At 37.6% G+C, this 17,344-nt stretch overlaps 1 protein-coding gene across 5 annotated transcripts in view; it reads left to right on the forward strand.

Moving 5' to 3' along the window:
• Positions 1-17,344, forward strand: part of PLCL2 (phospholipase C like 2) — a 191,861-nt gene that overhangs the window by 28,758 nt on the left and 145,759 nt on the right. The window lies entirely within an intron of this gene.

The raw sequence follows: 17,344 nt of genomic DNA on the forward strand, positions 1-17,344 counted from the left end.
CATGTTGCTCAAGGGTTAAGAATGTATGTAGCAACATTGCATATGGACTTTCATGGTCCTAGGCCCTTTTCTTTTTGTGGTCTCCTTCCTCCATTTAAAAATCAAATAAAATTATTACAACTATGCTGGTGTAAAGACGAAATTATTAATATTACATAGTAAAACATTCAGCCTGATAGTTCTTTTTTTCCTTCTGATTTTAAAAGAAATTCAGACATTTTTGTGGGCCCCTAAAAACATTGTGGGCCTTAAACATTGTGTCTACTGTCCAATGGATAATTTGGCCCTGCCTGGTGTGTGTAGACAATCCCCTCATTTTCTTTCTAAAATGTATGAAGAAGTGGAACATACAGATAGTTGTTCTTTTTATTTCCAGTCTATTATTCTTCAGTAAAGTTGAGTTTTTGAGCATACTGCGAATTTAAATTTTGGAGAGATTTTTGCAATTCTTTGCAATTTGTTAATATGTAAATTGTATCTTCATTTTAGATTTTATTGTATTGTTAATTTTTGCAAATAAGTTCATTTTCAAAACTTTAACAAAATTTGAGTTTTAAAATGAAAAATTTACTCTGTTAACACCAGTAATTTATATTTGAGAGGATGTACTCTTTTGAGTATATGCAATGGAAATATTTAGGCAGTCTTTCTAGTTTATGTCGTGATTATATAATAGTTTTTACATAATAAATTATTTTCTCAAATAAATTAGTTTTACCTAGGAACTTAGATAATGTCATTTCCTGATCTGAGGTGTTTTTTATGAATTCTTTGAGTACAAATCTACTTTAAAAGATAGCAGGCAATAATTTGTGACTTGGAAATTTCAGAGTGGCCAGGGAAAGCATGCTAAAAATAGAAACTGTGTTTATTTACTCTCTGCTCCACCCGGTCTAAAATACAGCCATGTGGTTGCAGGCTTGGGGTGGCTGATGATGCCTTGGAGGGTGTTTTTTTCTTTTTTTTCCTGTCACAGAGTTGAAGAAAGAGATCATCCTTTTAACTTTTGATTCCTGTTTCCTTTTTTTGGTAACTCAGATGAATTGTTTTCACATGCTGTTATCTGTCAACAAATGAGTTTGACCATGTTAGTTTAGTTTTTGGTTCCTTATCATCTTTCTCTTTATTTATGTGTTTAAGCTCTGTTTCATGAAAGGAAATTTGAAATTGTGGGTTTTGCTAACAATTATACCTTAGAAATTTGTTAGTTTACAACAGAGTTTTCCGGGGTGCCTGGGTGAAGCGTCTGACTCTTGATTTCAGCTCAGGTCATGATCTCATGGTTCGTGAGTTTGAGCCCCACATCAGGCTCTGCACTCTCTCCCCTGCTCTCTCTGCCCCTCCTCCGCTTGCCCTCTCTGTCTCTCTCTCTCTAAAAATAAATAAAAATAATTTAAAGAAATTACTAAATTTCCTCGTGTCTTTCATGATAGTCTAAAAAGATAGCTGCTTTATTTGGTCATTGTGTTTAAAAGGGCCTAGAGAATGAGTTTAGTTCTTGCATAGATTTATCACCTAGGAAAGACACAACATTGTGGGACTGAGTGTTAACCAGACAAGCCTGACATTTGTGTCACGGACCATGGGAATCCTGGAGAAGAAGTGCACAGCTTAATGTAAAGCCGTGACTACCAGAAAGGGGGCCCAGTGATACCATCGGTGGAATAGCCACACACAGTATTAGTCAGGCGCCTGAAGCGTGTGCCACTCTCAAGATGTTTTGCCCAAATGTTGTTGCTTTGTTAACTCTACGGCAAGGCATTAGGGCACCGATGATATCAGTTCCACAGAACATGCTTCGGAAGGAGTAGTATGTGGCTTAGGCTTTGGAGTCACCTGCCTTGGTGTGAATCTAGGGTGGGGTCACCTACTAAACTTCGTTTCCTCTTCTCTAAAATAGGTATAATAATGGAATAGACTTCACTGGATTTTTGTGAGAATTTATTGAAGATATATATGGAAAACACAACCTTCATAAGAGTCAGTGACTGCTTTTGTACTCACAGAATAATAGGAGAAGAAACTTAACATTTAAGGAGTCATGCCCTTCAGGTGGAATCTGGCTGTTTACTTACCTTTATCATGACTCCACAAAAGAAATGTCAGTTCACTTCAGTATATCTCATTTCAATTTCTTTCAAAACACATTTACTGAATCTTCACTACATTTTTTTTATTTTAGTGATATCTATTAATTCCAGTAATTTATCCCAAGTAATCTTTAAGCAAATAGAAGTGAAACCTAATTTGTGGGTACTATCAGGTTGTCATTCTAATTGTGTATTTAATTCCCCTCTCCATTTCCTGGATTCTGTCTCTATTCTCTATGGAAAATAGACACAAATAGGATGGTATAGTAAACCCTTACGTACTCATCATCTAGCTTCAACAGTCATCAGCTCATGGCCAATCTCGTTTCCTCTGTAGTCCTACCCACTTGTCCCCATCGTGTATTATCTTTTAAAAAAAATTTTTTTTATGTTTATTTATAATCGTGTATTATCTTAAAGCAAGTCTCAGCAACCAACACTCTGAAAGCAGTTGGGGGATTTGGGCAGGGCACCAGTGGCATCCACTGCTTGGTGAACTTCCGGGCAAAGGGAATAGTGTGAGCTAAGACCTGTGGATGGCATTGCATAACTTATTGGTGGGGTGAACTACTTGGCTGTCTTTGAGACAGGTAGCCTCAGGGAGGAGGCGGCGGGGATCGAGGCTGCATCCCAGGGTTTGGTTTGTTATACATTTTTGATGCTAGTCTTTAAAATAGCATGTCTATTCAGATGAAGATGGAATTAATAAAAATGTGATGGTAGCAGAGACCACTGGAAATATATAGTGTATCGATTTATTTTCTGATAATTCCTAAATTGGAAAATTATGGTAATGTGTGATAAGCATTGTGGCATCTAAGTTAGCTGGATATTTGAAACAAGGTTATGTGTCAGCCTTCTTCCTATTTTTTTAGTTATATTATAATTATATTTATAATATAATATAATATAATATAATATAATATAATATAATATAATATTTAACTACATTAACTTAATATATATTATATTTAAATATATATAATGTACTTAGTTATAAAAGTAATGCTAGTAATTATAAAAGTAATCTTGGTACATATATGATGACATCTCAGAGTGCAGACATGGTTCTCACTGAGTCCCAGGAGTAATCTAGAAGGGCTTGGGCTTGGGTTATCCATCTGTTTAACTTGGGTAAAAGTAGAAATATTTTACCAACCGAAGAGATCTTTTTATGTTCTTGTCTGATAAATTTAAACAGTTGTTATCCAAATTGATGCATGTGAGCTGAGTTCTTGAGGTGATAACTTAAAATGTACACTCTTGGGGCGCCTGGGTGGCTCAGTCAGTTGGGCGCCCTACTTCAGCTCAGGTCACGATCTCGCCGTTCGTGAGTTCGCGCCTCGCGTCAGGCTCTGAGCCTGAAACCTGCTTCGGATTTGTTTTTAATATTTGATTTGGATTTAAATTTATGGAAATACTTTGCTTGTCAGTTTTTTTAAAATAGTCATATGGTGTTTCAAAATTGTATCACAACTGTGATTGATCTTCAACCTTAGAAGCTAAAAATGGATATAGAAGGATGATCACAAATAGGTAAAATGGTAAATTTTGGTATTAGTGTGTTTGGACATCAGGACTCTCGTCAAAACACAAAATGCAACCAGTTTGGTAAAATTGAAGGTCATCTGGCATTATTTAGAAAATATTACTTGTTAGTGGTTTAACATTTGTAGATAGTTTTATTCCCAAGCACTTTGTTTCATAGATTCAAGTTTGTTTTTTCCCCATAAGACTTCATGAGTTATATCAGTTTGCTCTACTATTTTTCTTTGAAGGGAACTGAGACCTATTTGGTTGTATAAGGTGATGAGCGACATTGCTCAAAAAGCTAAAAATAGATTTGTGGGCTCCTGACTGTGAAAGCAGGTGCTCTCTGCTGAGTTATTCTGCTTTCTTGCTGAAGAAGTATTAACATACAATGGCTGTGGCATGGATCCTAGTTAGGTCCATAAAAATGTACTTCCTCACCAAACCAAATCCACCATCCAAACAAACAAAACCTTTCTTGAGATACTGGTGTTGAAGATCGCCTCCTCCTGCCAGCTGAGTGTGTTCTCATTGTCCCCCACATCTGCCCCATCATGTCTGATGCTGGTACCAGGTTCTTGTCACCATATGCTTGGAACACTACAATAATTAATCTCCTTGCCCCGTCCTCTTCCTTGCCCCCCCAATCCTTTTCGGGTAGTTTTCAGATTAATGCCATTATTACACTATTTTAAACATTTTTTCACTCAACAGTTCCATGATGATCTTTGCTTTTAGGCTGGAGCCCTGACCTTCATCTTGGTTTTCAGGATACCTCCCATCTCTCCTTGATGTCTGTCCAGGATCCTTTCCTCCTTCTCGCCAATCCCTGTTGTAGCCAGCTTGGGCCTTGCAGACCGCAGTCACTTTACCATCCTTACTAGCATCCCTGTGGTTTTGTGTGTTGTGCCCTACTGTAGAAATGCTCTTCCTTTCCTTTAGCAAGCCCAGCCCTTCAGTCGTGGGTGCTTCTCACTGGTTAGTTAAAATTTGATTATAAGGTATGCTGTATTCTTTAGATTAGAAGACTCTTCTGTGGGCTTACTAAATGTCTTGATTCAGAAAATAGGATCACTGCCTAGTATGAGATGTGGCGTAAAATTTTTCTTAAATCATATTGTCAGAATGTTGCTGAGATTCTATTACGATTAGTAAACAATTAAATTAATATTTTAATGGTTTGCTGCTTTCTTCTATGTTTACCTGAAGCAATATCACTTTAGATTTGGCTGTAAGGAAATGTTTACATTTTGTCAAAGATTTTGAGAAATGTAGGGGCGCCTGGGTGGCTCAGTCGGTTAAGCGGCCGACTTCGGCTCAGGTCATGATCTCACGGTCTGTGAGTTCGAGCCCCGCGATGGGCTCTGTGCTGACAGCTCAGAGCCTGGAGCCTGCTTCGGATTCTGTGTCTCCCTCTCTCTGACCCTCCCCCGTTCATGCTCTGTCTCTCTCTGTCTCAAAAATAAATAAACGTTAAAAAAAAAACTAAAAAAAAAAAGATTTTGAGAAATGTAAAGTGACTTTGCTTTGAGAACATGAAATTAAATCCAATTACTTATAGAAGAGGAATATTATAAATATATTTGTATATTTATAATTTAGATTTCATGAAGTCATTTTCATGATTGCATTGATAAAAAACAAAAGAAAACAAAACTTAGTCATTTTGTATAGGGTGCTTAAATTTTATGTGGAACTTATTTTTCATCTATCTATTTTTGTTTTTAATTAAAAATATTTTTTAATGTTTATTTCTGAGAGAGAGAGAGAGAGAGAGAGAGAAGACAGAGCACAACTGGGGGAGGGGCGGGGAGAAAGGGAGACACAGAATCCGAAGCAGGCTCCAAGCTCTGAGCTGTCAGCACAAAGCCCGATGTGGGGCTTGCACTCACGAACCGCAAGATCATGACCTGAGCCCAAGTCGGACGCTTAGCTGACGGAACCACCCAGGTGCCCCTCTATCTATCTATTTTTAAAGTAAGCTCTACACCCGACATGGGACTTGAACTCATGACCTTAAGATCAAGAGTCAGTATGCTATACCGACCGAGCTTAGTATGGAACTTTTGGTGTACATAGTACTTATGAGAAGTTTTTTGTTTTAGTTTTGAGTTTGGGAGAAAGTAGTTAGAGAGAAAATTAAGGTAACTCTAACATATTTTAATATAGTCAGTAAATTTTTCATGAGAATAATAAAGTGTATTTTGTGTGTGTATATGGAGAAATATATTTAACAGCGAGCAGAGAAACTAGGGAGAAGCATACTGGTTTGATTAAATTTTTGTAAACATTAATATTATCTAGGAGAAAGATAGTTTTTCAAAGGATATATTCCTTATGTTCACCCATCATTAATTTTAGTATGTTGAATTTAATTTTGAGCTTATTAATTAGAGTATTAATGTACTTCCAAGATAAGTTAAATTTTAATTTTCAAGTTTTTTTCTCTTGGTGGTCCAATTTTACTGGTCTAGAATTTGTGGTATTAAAAATAAGATATCTTTATTTTTTTGAATAGAGTTTAGGAAATCTTAGTTTTTATGAAATTACATTATAATAGAAATGAATGATTAAAAATTCCTATAGAGTTTGTTAGAGAATCTTATTGTTATAGGATTTGAAGAGACCGTGGTTTAAAGATTGAAAGGTAGATTCATAAAATATCACTTAAAGTTGTAAACAACACTTTCAATTTAGGAAAGAAAGATTTCATCTGCATACAAAGCTGCGTTAATAGATATTAGAAGAAATCAATTAAAACATACTTTTTATAATGTGGTAAGGAAAAACTAACATAAACCAAACAAGGCATAACATTAGTGAACGTTCTTCTATGAAGTTAAATGCTTTTGATTCAAGACCTGGAAGGTGCTTAAGTCTTCATTGAAATCTTCATATTTATTCTCACCATGTCTTTTTTATTTTAAGCTGAGAGCTCTCAGTATTAACATCCACACTCACTTTGTGCTGATATTTAGCCAAAACCTAACATAAAATCAGCATGTATTTGCTGGTAGATTCTCTGAAATTTTTCACCACATATTTCATGTTAGAGTCATCCATGCTCCATAGTTCATGAGTTTTTATGGCACTGGAACTTCCCGGTTTAGATATATTCTCTGGTTGTATAGGTAGGTTTATTTGCTGCTCTAATATTTTTCCTTTAAATTTTATCACTGTTTCCTCTTCTTATTTAGGTGGTGTTTCATCTCTGTCACTAGGAAATTTCTATTGATTTATTCTGTTTACGCTGTTTTTCCTTTCAAATTCATCGTTTACAGTATGGGAAACTTTGATTATTTTTAAAAAGGTCATCTTTACATTGTTTGGGTCAAGCCAGGTTTGGTGGAGGGAGAGGACAGTGCCCATCCATTGTCCACCCATCTCCCACTCACAGCTTTGTGCAAGAGGAAAGATGAGAGAGAAAAAGAGGGATACCCCATTCAGTCTACGTTTAGAAACATGGAACGGAATAAATATCATGAAGAAAATCCAGGCCTAACTTGGTTATACCTCAGGAAGTAATTCATGGGCATCTAAAATAGTCTGCCAAGGTTTCCATTATTTTTACTTAATTAACTCAAAGCATGCTTAGTAAGAGCCTATAATCTTGAAAAGCATTTCTTGTTTTGATCTGACTGAAAGGTTTTTTGTTGTTGCTGATTTTTGCTGATCATAGCCTATTTTAATACGATGCAAAGCATCAGAATTAACAAGGTACAAATTGACTCAGTAAACCTGCCATACTAGGCAATAGACAAATCTGAGGAAGGATGTAGAATATGGGATGAAAGATTATTCAGCTTTTTAAAACAACAAATAACCAAATATTTTGCTTTTGAGCTGGTTGTTTTTCACTGTTTTGATCAAGAAAATGTAATATCCCTGCTGTTACAGGTTTTGTTGGAGCTAATGGGTTTCTGTAGTGAACAAATTCATACGTCTACTCAAAGTATCTTTACTGAAGTATTGAAGAAGGGAAATAAAATGGTTCATGGGGTGAAGAAATGGTCAAGAGGGAAGGTGTCTTTCCTGGCACTGTTTCTCATGGAAAAATATATTCTGCAGTTTGGGATTCAAATTTGTTACTACCAAAACTCCAGGAATAATTTACCACCAAGAGCATCCAGTCTGAAGAAAATTAATACCATCTGTATAAAGACTCAGTGATATTATGGCATCAAATGAATGTGCTTCATATAACTCTACCATCTTTTTATTTAGAGGAGAAGTCCAAATTGTTGATGATGAATGTTGGAGTTATTTTGATGCAAATTACTTAAAGAGACTTAAAATATAAATATGTTTTCAACAGAATTTTGAAGGATAAAAGATAAAGATAGTTAAAATACTTGATTTTTCCTCATTGGTGTTCAAGTCTGTATGGTAAATTATATCTTAGGCTCTCTTCTCTCTTTTGTGATATTAGCCATGTGTCATCCTGTACCTCAGAGGGTAAAGGAGCAACTTGTGTGTTCTTTATCTCCTCCTTCCCCTTGCCTGTGTTCTTTGTCTTATGAGCTCCTTGGAGACTCATAGTTTCCTTAGTAGGTTGCCTGGCAGTGACTGGAGAATGAGATAGCTATGCTATAAAAGGCTCTTCCTTCCCTGGCCTGGCCTTTTCCTGGTACTTAGCCCTTTTCTGTCCTTCGTAATGCGGATGTGCATAGGATACAGTCCCATTTCGTTAAGGACATACATCCTCCATGTGCTAGTGGATTGATCTTCCTTTCAGTTGGGTCAGGTCTGAAGGGTCTTTTTAACCTTCTGTTATCTGGCCACCTAGCGAATAAATATAAGAATTAGTCCTATAACTATACTCAGCAGTAATCAAGATTTTTAGTTTTTTTGGTTCTGTTTTTGGCCCAAACATGCTTTTGTGGTTATCTACTATATCTAACTGTATAACAAACTGCCTTAAACTTAGTGGCATGAACAGTAACCCTTTTATTATGATCATGGATTCTTTGGGTCAGCAGTTTGGGCAAGACGCATCTAGGGTGTCTGTCTTTGCTCACCAATGTCTGGGCCTCAACTGGGAAGACTTGAATGGCTGGGTAATTCAAACGGTTGGGGCTCCCCTTCCTAGTTGGCTTACTCACACCCATATTGAGCACCTTGGTGTGGGTAATGGGAAAATTGGGCTCAGCCGAGTGCCTGTGTGTGGCCTTTCCAATGTGATGGTCTTAGGTGGTTGAATAAGCCTTCCAAGAGAACCAGGTGGAGCCTTCGTGGCCTCTGTGACCTAGCCCCAGAGGTCACACTGAGTCACTTCTGTTGCATTCTTCTAGTTACAAGTGAATCATTGGCCAGCCCAGATGCAGGGAGAGGGGAATGAGACCCTACTTTTTGATGGGACAGTGCAAGGTCACATGGAAAAAGACCATCTAGCATGAGGGACATTGTAGCAGTCATCTTGGAAATTTATGCAAAAGAGGAAACTACATCTTGATATTTTGATTCTACAATGCCAGATTTTTATTCTTTGAATCATTCAAATGTCTTATAAAAAATTTAGTATTATGTAGAAAAGACTTTAGATGATTGCCTGATTATTCTCCTTTTAACCTGCTTGTGTTGCTATCTGACTTTTTATATGACTTTTGTATAACTGAAGAATCAAAGGACGACTGTTCAACAGTCTCATACCCTTAATCTGAGAGGCTAAAGACTGTAAAATTGTGCTAGTTTATTACAAGGAGGAGCAAATTGTCACCATGAACTTTGCAATCAACACGGCATTTATTTTTTTTTTTTAATTTTTTTTTTCAACGTTTATTTATTTTTGGGACAGAGAGAGACAGAGCATGAACGGGGGAGGGGCAGAGAGAGAGGGAGACACAAAATTGGAAACAGGCTCCAGGCTCCGAGCCATCAGCCCAGAGCCTGACGTGGGGCTCGAACTCACGGACCGTGAGATCGTGACCTGGCTGAAGTCAGACGCTTAACCGACTGCGCCACCCAGGCGCCCCTCAACACGGCATTTAAACCAGGAAGATAAAAGAAGAGACATGTTAAAATAATGGCAATTTTTGTGTGTGCGGAAAGTAGTCTTTTAGATAATGTGTGAAAACTCCTCTTAATGCTAGTGACTATGCTGATTCCACATAGTATGCCCCAGAGGGCCACACGTTGGGGTTTTAGCACTGGCTTTCCATCACCTTAATAGTGAGGGTAATGGGGCAGCATCATGTGTTCCACCGAGTGCTGAGTTATCATGACCTTCTGTGTTGGAGGAAAGAAAGTTAATGTGACAACCTGGGAAGTTACTTCACCTCACTAGGTCTAGATTTCATATTTGTAAAGTGTGGGGTTGAAATCTCTCCTGGCTATATAATGCTTTGAGTTTATTGTTCTTGCACTTACCTGGGACTGGAATAAGGCAGTCATATGGCAGCTCAAAGTTAATATTAAATTTGGAAGTACAAGGGTCATTCAGTTAAGTTTTAGAAAGTTATTAAATTATAATCACCTGGCAACATTTATACACCTGTATTAAATAATCCCAAAGGTGAAATAGAAATACTGGAAGAAAACTCTGGATTAGGTAAATTTTTTAAAAAGATGTGGGCATCATTCTTAAATTTACAGTATTTATAAATCATAATACTTAGTATGAAATATCGTAGGTAAAATTTTTAGTTTTATTCTTTTGAGTCAAAAACCTGAATTTACTCATTCAGAGCCTGAATTTAAATTACTAAATAACACTTTAATAAGAGATGGTGCAATAGAGGTTCTGGGGCTTTGTTCCTTAAGTTTTTAAATTTATTAAAATAACGTTCATCCCACCTTTTTGTAATCCACCGCATATATAGTTATGTCCTTCTTTTCATTACTCGTATTTTTTATTTGTCCTTTCTTTTTTCTAAATTAGGCTTGCCATGGTTTATCAATTTCATAATCTTTTTTTTTTTTTATGTTTGCTTATTTTAGAGAGAGAGAGAGAGAGACAGAGTGCAAGAGCGCAGGGGCAGAGAGAGAGGGAGACACAGAATCTGAAGCAGGCTCCAGGCTGGGAGCTGTCAGCACAGAGCCCAGTGTGGGGCTTGAACCCATAAACTGCGAGATCATGACCTGGGCTGAAGTCAAAAGCTTAACTGACTGAGCCACCTGGCATCCCAGTTTCATAATCTTTTTAAACAAGGTTTATTGATCTTCTCTGTTGCTCTGTTGTTACCCTTTTGTTTCATTAGTTTCTGGTTTTATCTTTATTTCTTTTGTCCTTATTTCTTTTCTTTTTTGAGTTTTGTTTTGTTTTGTTTTTGTTTTTGTTTTACTTTTAAAGTTGTATGCTTAGCTCCTTAATATTTTAGCCTTCCTTTATGTTATTCATTCTGTGGTTTGTATAGTTGGCTTATAAAAAATACATGCTTTTTCTGACTGACCTTTTTGGAGTCAGGTTGAGCAGGCGTCTGTCTTCCTGGAGATGCTTCCTCCTGGAGATGCTTCCCCCAGAGTGAAGGAAGAGTGAGGAAGAGTTACCTCAAGTAGCAGTGCATGAATAAATGTTCTTCCCTGGGAATCCTCACTGCAAAGATTCTGTGAATATGGACTTCAGAATGGTATTTTCTGGAAGCTGTGGCAGAAGAATAGACAAAACAATTGGAAATACATTCAGGCATATTATGAAATAAATAATACCCATATGTGCCACCTATATGACATCAGTCTAAAATTTAGTCACCAGAAATGGAATCACCAGAACCCAGTTTTTTCCCCCTCACTGCCTCTGAGAGTGAAAAAAATCAGTGAGACAAAGACCTTTTGTGTTTTAAACAAACTGAAATAATTTTTCCATAATGTTTTGTTAATGGTACTGTTTATGATTTAGTTACTTTATTACCTGAAAAAACATCTACCAACAATAGCATGTAAATGTGACAACAGATGCTTGAGTCACTTGATTATGGATTCCAGATTCTTCAGTCTTGTTATTTAGAAGACCAGTGGCTTTAGATATCATTTAACTTTTTTTAAAAGTGTTTATTTATTTATTATTTTTAAAAATGTTTATTTATTTATTTTGTGTGAGAGTGAATGAGTGCAGGTGTGCGCGTGTGCATATGAACGGGGGAGGGGCAGAGAGAGAGGGAGAAGGAATTCCAAGCAGGCTCTGTAGAGCCCAGTGCAGGGCTCTATCTCATGGGAGATCATGATCTGAGCCTAAATTGAGAGACATTTAACTGACTGAGCCACCCAGGTGCCTCTCATTTAACTTTTTAAAATGGCATCTATTAGATATATTGTTAATCCTTGAACGTTTTTCTCCTTTTATAGATGAATAAGAGATAGCATTGTATTAGCTCCTAGAATATTCCACATATATATGTTGATTTTATTATTTAATATGATTATATGGTAAACTTCTATTTATTTGTTGAGGCAATGAACAACTAGAAAGATGAACCAAAAGTTTAAAAATCAGATATGGAGATTAGAGAGAGTGAGAGAGAGCCTCAAGAGAGCAAGAAACAAGCTCCCTGAGCCTTGTAAGTGGCCCTTGCACACTGGCTTGGCCATTGGTGGGGGTACAGAGGGCCAGCCTTTAGGGAGAATGTGCTCACAGAATTCAGGAGTGCAGATGCTTGTGTGGGGTTTTTATTTAAAATTAAAATAGATTTACTTATTTAACTGGAGGCCACCCAGTTCCTCAAATACTATCAATAAATAAGTGTTACTGTATTGGTAACCACTGTGTTATAACCACCACTACATGAGAATACAATAAAGCATTTTGAATTCAGTTCCTCAATATCAGATCATAATCTATGAATATGTTTTGTTATTCTGTTTATAGTTTTTCTTTATCCTTGCCATTTGTTAGAAATTTAGTGTGATAACTGCCATTAAAATTATATCTCACCTTCAATTAAAGTTTGAATTAGGAATTTCATTCCAGAACAAAATGGGTCAAAGCCATTTAAAAAAGAAGGTGCTTAATATTTTGACTTAAAAGCATCTTTAAGGGGCACATGGGTGGCTCAGTCAGTTGAGCCTCCAACTTCGGCTTGGGTCATGATCTCGTGGTTCACGGGTTTGAGCCCCGTGTCGGGCTCTGTGCTGACAGTTCAGAGCTTGGAGCTTGCTTCGTAGATTCTGTCTCCTTCTCTCTCTGCCCCTCCCCTGCTCATACTCTGTCTCTCTCACTCTCAAAAATAAAGGAAACATTGAAAAAAAAAACACCTTTAAGCATTACATGTTTTGTTGTATTTAATAATATTTATTTAATCTAGCCCATATGATAATGTTTTCCTAAGGGAAGGGGGTCAGGCGGTCCACTTCTTATATATGTGTAGATAGCAAGAAATACCTGCTGCCTAGTAGGTAGAGAAATGCTGGTCAGATATTTTAATCATATCTTTTAAAATGGACAGTTCCACAATAGATTTGCCTTAGTAGAGAATCTTTCTTTTAAGTAATTAGTGCCAAAGCTTTAATATAAAAAAGCTTTAAATATAGTGACCGAAGGGTCAAGGAACTGGTATATTGGAAATGTGATTTGCCTGCTTTATGGAGGACTGTAAATTGGTGACTCCCTAGCCATTCTTGGCAAGCTGGCGAAATATCTAATAAATGGTAAAATCATTGAACACATGAGCTAAGAACAGTCTTTTGAGAAATAGGGCATCTGGATTTCCCTAAGAGGAGATCTTATTTCACCATGCTTTCAGAATTATTCAAAGGCTGAGTGGGGATGTGGATGAGAAAAACAGGAGATGCACTTCTGCCTGTATTCTAGAAAAAGATGTGAAATAGAAGTGTGACAGACTTTAAAAGAAGAAAGTTCTAAATTCCCAGGATATCACTATTCATTTTCATATGCGAGTGCAAAAATGTTTTCTAAAGACAGATGCAAATCATTTTAGCATGATCTTTTACCACTGCCTCTTTCTATTAATTAGGCAATCATCAAGAGAGAATTTGATCATGAAGGGTCCAAATAGAACAATTTTCTATTTATGTAAGGACACAGGAAATACTAAGATAGCTGTGTGGAAGATTCACATCCAGGAAACTGGTAGCTGTGGGGGAAAAAAGTTGCTTTGATTTTAGTAGGTTGGTTAAGTTGTACATATTTTTAGCAGGACGAGAAAAGAGAGAGAGAGTTGCATGCCACTATTTGAAAAGAATGTGATACAACAAAAACTATTTTTAATCTGTGGTGGGGAAGAGGAAAACTCATGCTTTTTAATGGTTATGAACTTAGAAAATTAATTCCTGCAAAGCAGAATCTTCACTGCTAGAATAGAATTTGGCTTTGCAGTTTTTGTTATGTTAAAACTTATTCAATAAGCAGAATTTTAGTATTCAGAATTCACTGCAATTTAGAGTTTGCAATAGAAATGCTAAATTAAAACCTATTTTAAGATATAACCTCCCTCAAAATTTTTTAAAGAATTCTGAAGTTTTGAAATGGTCTAAAAATGTAACTCTAAAGATTTGAAATCTCCTCATGTTTTTCTAATTGGATAGATCTTTCTTAGATAATGCATTGTGTCTCTTAATGCTCATAAAAGATTCTTTCCTTGGTCAAAAGAAATCATTCCTAAGATTTTATAATTCCGCCAAATATGGCTATGGAGGAGGCTATATTTAGGAAGTTAATCTTCCTATGCATGTATTTGGTAATAGTATAATATGTATAAGAGAGGGCTTAGAAACTTTGGTGTTAGGTGCTATTGAAATGTATACTGCCAGTATATTTATGTCAGTAGAAAAATCACAATTGGCAATGGGCAAATGAAGCATTCTGTCTATAAATGGGCACAGAGTCCTTTCTTAGCCCACAATAATTAAAATGAGCGTATTATGTTTTAGGAAGAAAATCTTTTTAGAGACAGCTAAATATGCTACCTCAAAAGAAGTAATCAAATTGTGGGATTTAATTAAAGACCCTTTCATCACTCTTCTGTGAAGGCATCTATTGATACTTTGGACAAACAAAAAGCTTCTGGAAGCAAAATTTTGCATATGGAGCCCTGATTTCCCTATTGATAACTTGCTATAAAATTAGAATTAGAAAAGGGTTTATTGGAGAAAATAGCAACCCCTCTTTAGTAAATAACCTAAGATAAACAACCTTTAAGAATGAATTTGAAAGATGACTAAGTATAAGAAAATGTTTTAAGCACTTAAAATCAGCTCACCTCCTGCCCCCTCCTCCAACCTTTGATTGAAATATGGTTTGTGTGGGACTCCCCAACTAGCCAGGGTGGGTCAGTCTCCCTGAAACATGTAAGGCAGGCATCTCAGTCCTTTGCGCCTCGCTGGAGGGATAAGGCAAACCTCCTTGCCACTGTGGCTACTTGCCACTCTAGTGATTGGAAGGTAGGGGTGGGGACAGGCAAACAGTCTGAGAGGGTGTGTGTGTGTGTGTGTGTGTGTGTGTGTGTGTGACATCAGGAAACCTGGTTGTGAGCACTGGGGAGGGCCAGGCAGCTCTCGGCTGTGAAGGGAGCAGGAGCACAGCAAGAGAGCAGAAGCCTGGAGGCTGGTGAGTGAGAGTGGCCAGGGGTGCGTCGATGGACACCCGGATTTCCGTCTGCTGCCTCCTCTTATTATATGAAGGATCTTTAGCAGAGAGTTGTTAGAGCCACCATAGCACTCACCTCCCATTGGACTTTTGTTCACAAGGAATTTTGTTTCATTGAACTCCCAGTCTTTCTGTGTCAGAAACACCCAGTGGCATGGGACTTAGTTCAGTTGCCTCACACAACTGCTTCTGTTAGTTTTGCCCTTAAGTAAACATCAGTTCTTATTTTTCATCACATTTGGGGAATTTTCAGCCATTGTTTCTTAAAACATTCTTTTTTTTTTTTTTAAACATTTATTTATTTTTGAGAAGAGTGAGACAGAGCATGAGCTGGGGAGGAGAGAGAAAGAGGGGACACAGAATCTGAAACAGGCTCCAGGCTCTGAGCCGTCAGCACAGAGCCCAACGCGGGGCTCGAACTCACGGACCATGAGATCATGACCTGAGCCAAAGTCGGACGCTTAACCAACTGAGCCACCCAGGTGCCCCATTTCTTAAAACATTCTTATTGCTCCTTTCTCTCTTTCCTGTCCTTCTGGAACTCCCAGCTGGTGGGACTGGTGGTGTCCTGGAGCTTTCTTAGTCGGTGCTGATTTTTCTTCATTCTCTTTTCCTTTCTGCTTCTCAGACTTGGTGGTATCAGTTGGCCTACCTTCAGGTTTGCTGATTCTTTCTTTTGCTTACTCAGTGAAAATTTCATTTATTTCTTGTACTTTACAAACCCAGAATTTCTATTTGGTTCCTTAAAAAAAAAAAAAAATCATTCTTGTCTACTTACTGATAATCTCTTTTGAACGAGACATCATTTTCCTTTAGTTCTTTGTACATGGTTCCCTTTAACTCTTTGAGTATATTTAAAATAGTTCACTTAAAGTCTTTGTCCAGGGGTGCCTGGGTGGCTCAGTTGGTTAAGCATCCAACTTTGGCTCAGATCATGATTGCACGGTTTGTGAGTTCAAGCCCATGTTGGGCTCTGAGCTGTCAGCACAGCTTTGGAGCCTGCTTTGGATTCTGTGTCTCCCTCTTTCTGCCCCTCCCCTGGTTAAGCTCTGTCTCTCTTGCTCTTTCTCTCTCTCTCTCTTTCTCTCTCTCTCTCTCTCTCTCTCTCTCTTTCTCACTCTCTCTCAAAAATAAATAAACATTTATAAAATTAAAAAAAAAAAACAAAGTCTTTTTCTAATTAGACCAATGTGTGTGCTTCCTCAGGGACAGTTTCTATTAGTGGCCTTTTCTCCTCTGTATATGAACCATATTTTATTTCTTTACGTGCTGTGTAATTTTTTGTGTGTGGAAAAATAGATATTTTTAATATTGTAGCGTGGCAACTCTGGAAATTAGATTCTCTTCACTCACCAGGGTTTGTTGCTGCTTGTAGCTGCTGTTGCTTGTTTTGTGACTTTCTGTGCCAATTTTGAGCAGTCTGTATTCTTTGTCATGAGTCAATGCTATCTCTATTCTATTAGCTTAGTGTCTCTCTAGTGATCGGATAGGCATTGATAACTCCGCCTTAGCCTTCACCTCCTGCATGCACAGAACTCGAGGGTCAGCCAGAGGTGAGAGTTTAAAGTTATCTCAGGGCTTTCCTGAGCAGATACTTAGGCCCATGCCTGCACTTGACTATCTAGATTCCCAGGACTATGTCTGATCGTTTTAGTCAAAAGCTCTACCACTAAGCTATACCCCCTGTGTGATCTTTTTAAAGCGTTTGTTTGACAAAACATCTCAATCCCCAAATTTTCTTCCCAAGCTAATTGGTTAGTTCATTGTTTATTCCAACAATTATTTATTGTCCCAGGCAGCAGCTACTAGTGTATTTAATTTACTTTTGAGTGTTTTTGACAACTCCCTCGGGCAGCCGCCTCAGCTTTGGTAGAGTCCCAAGTTAGGAGAGCTGTGGCGGAGCCTGGAGCCCTTCGAGCTGAAGCGACCAGGCAGATCACAACACACAACCACACTTCTTTCAAAACAAACTCCACTCTGCTTCTTCTGGTAATGGTATCTGTACTGGGAATATGGGCTTTTTTCTTCAAGGCTCTTTGCTGAGCTGGAGAGCCGGGGATGGTGCCAGGGTAACTTATAATACCACAAAGTGGCCGGCTTTTCCTGCTGAGATCTAGCTGTTTTTTATTAAGTGTTCCCCTGGTTCCCCTGGTTGCTGCAATATTTTGGTGGTTTCCCAGGTTTAACA

Source organism: Felis catus, chromosome C2 (assembly GCF_018350175.1).
Source record: "Felis catus isolate Fca126 chromosome C2, F.catus_Fca126_mat1.0, whole genome shotgun sequence".
Taxonomy (NCBI): Eukaryota; Metazoa; Chordata; class Mammalia; order Carnivora; family Felidae; genus Felis; species Felis catus.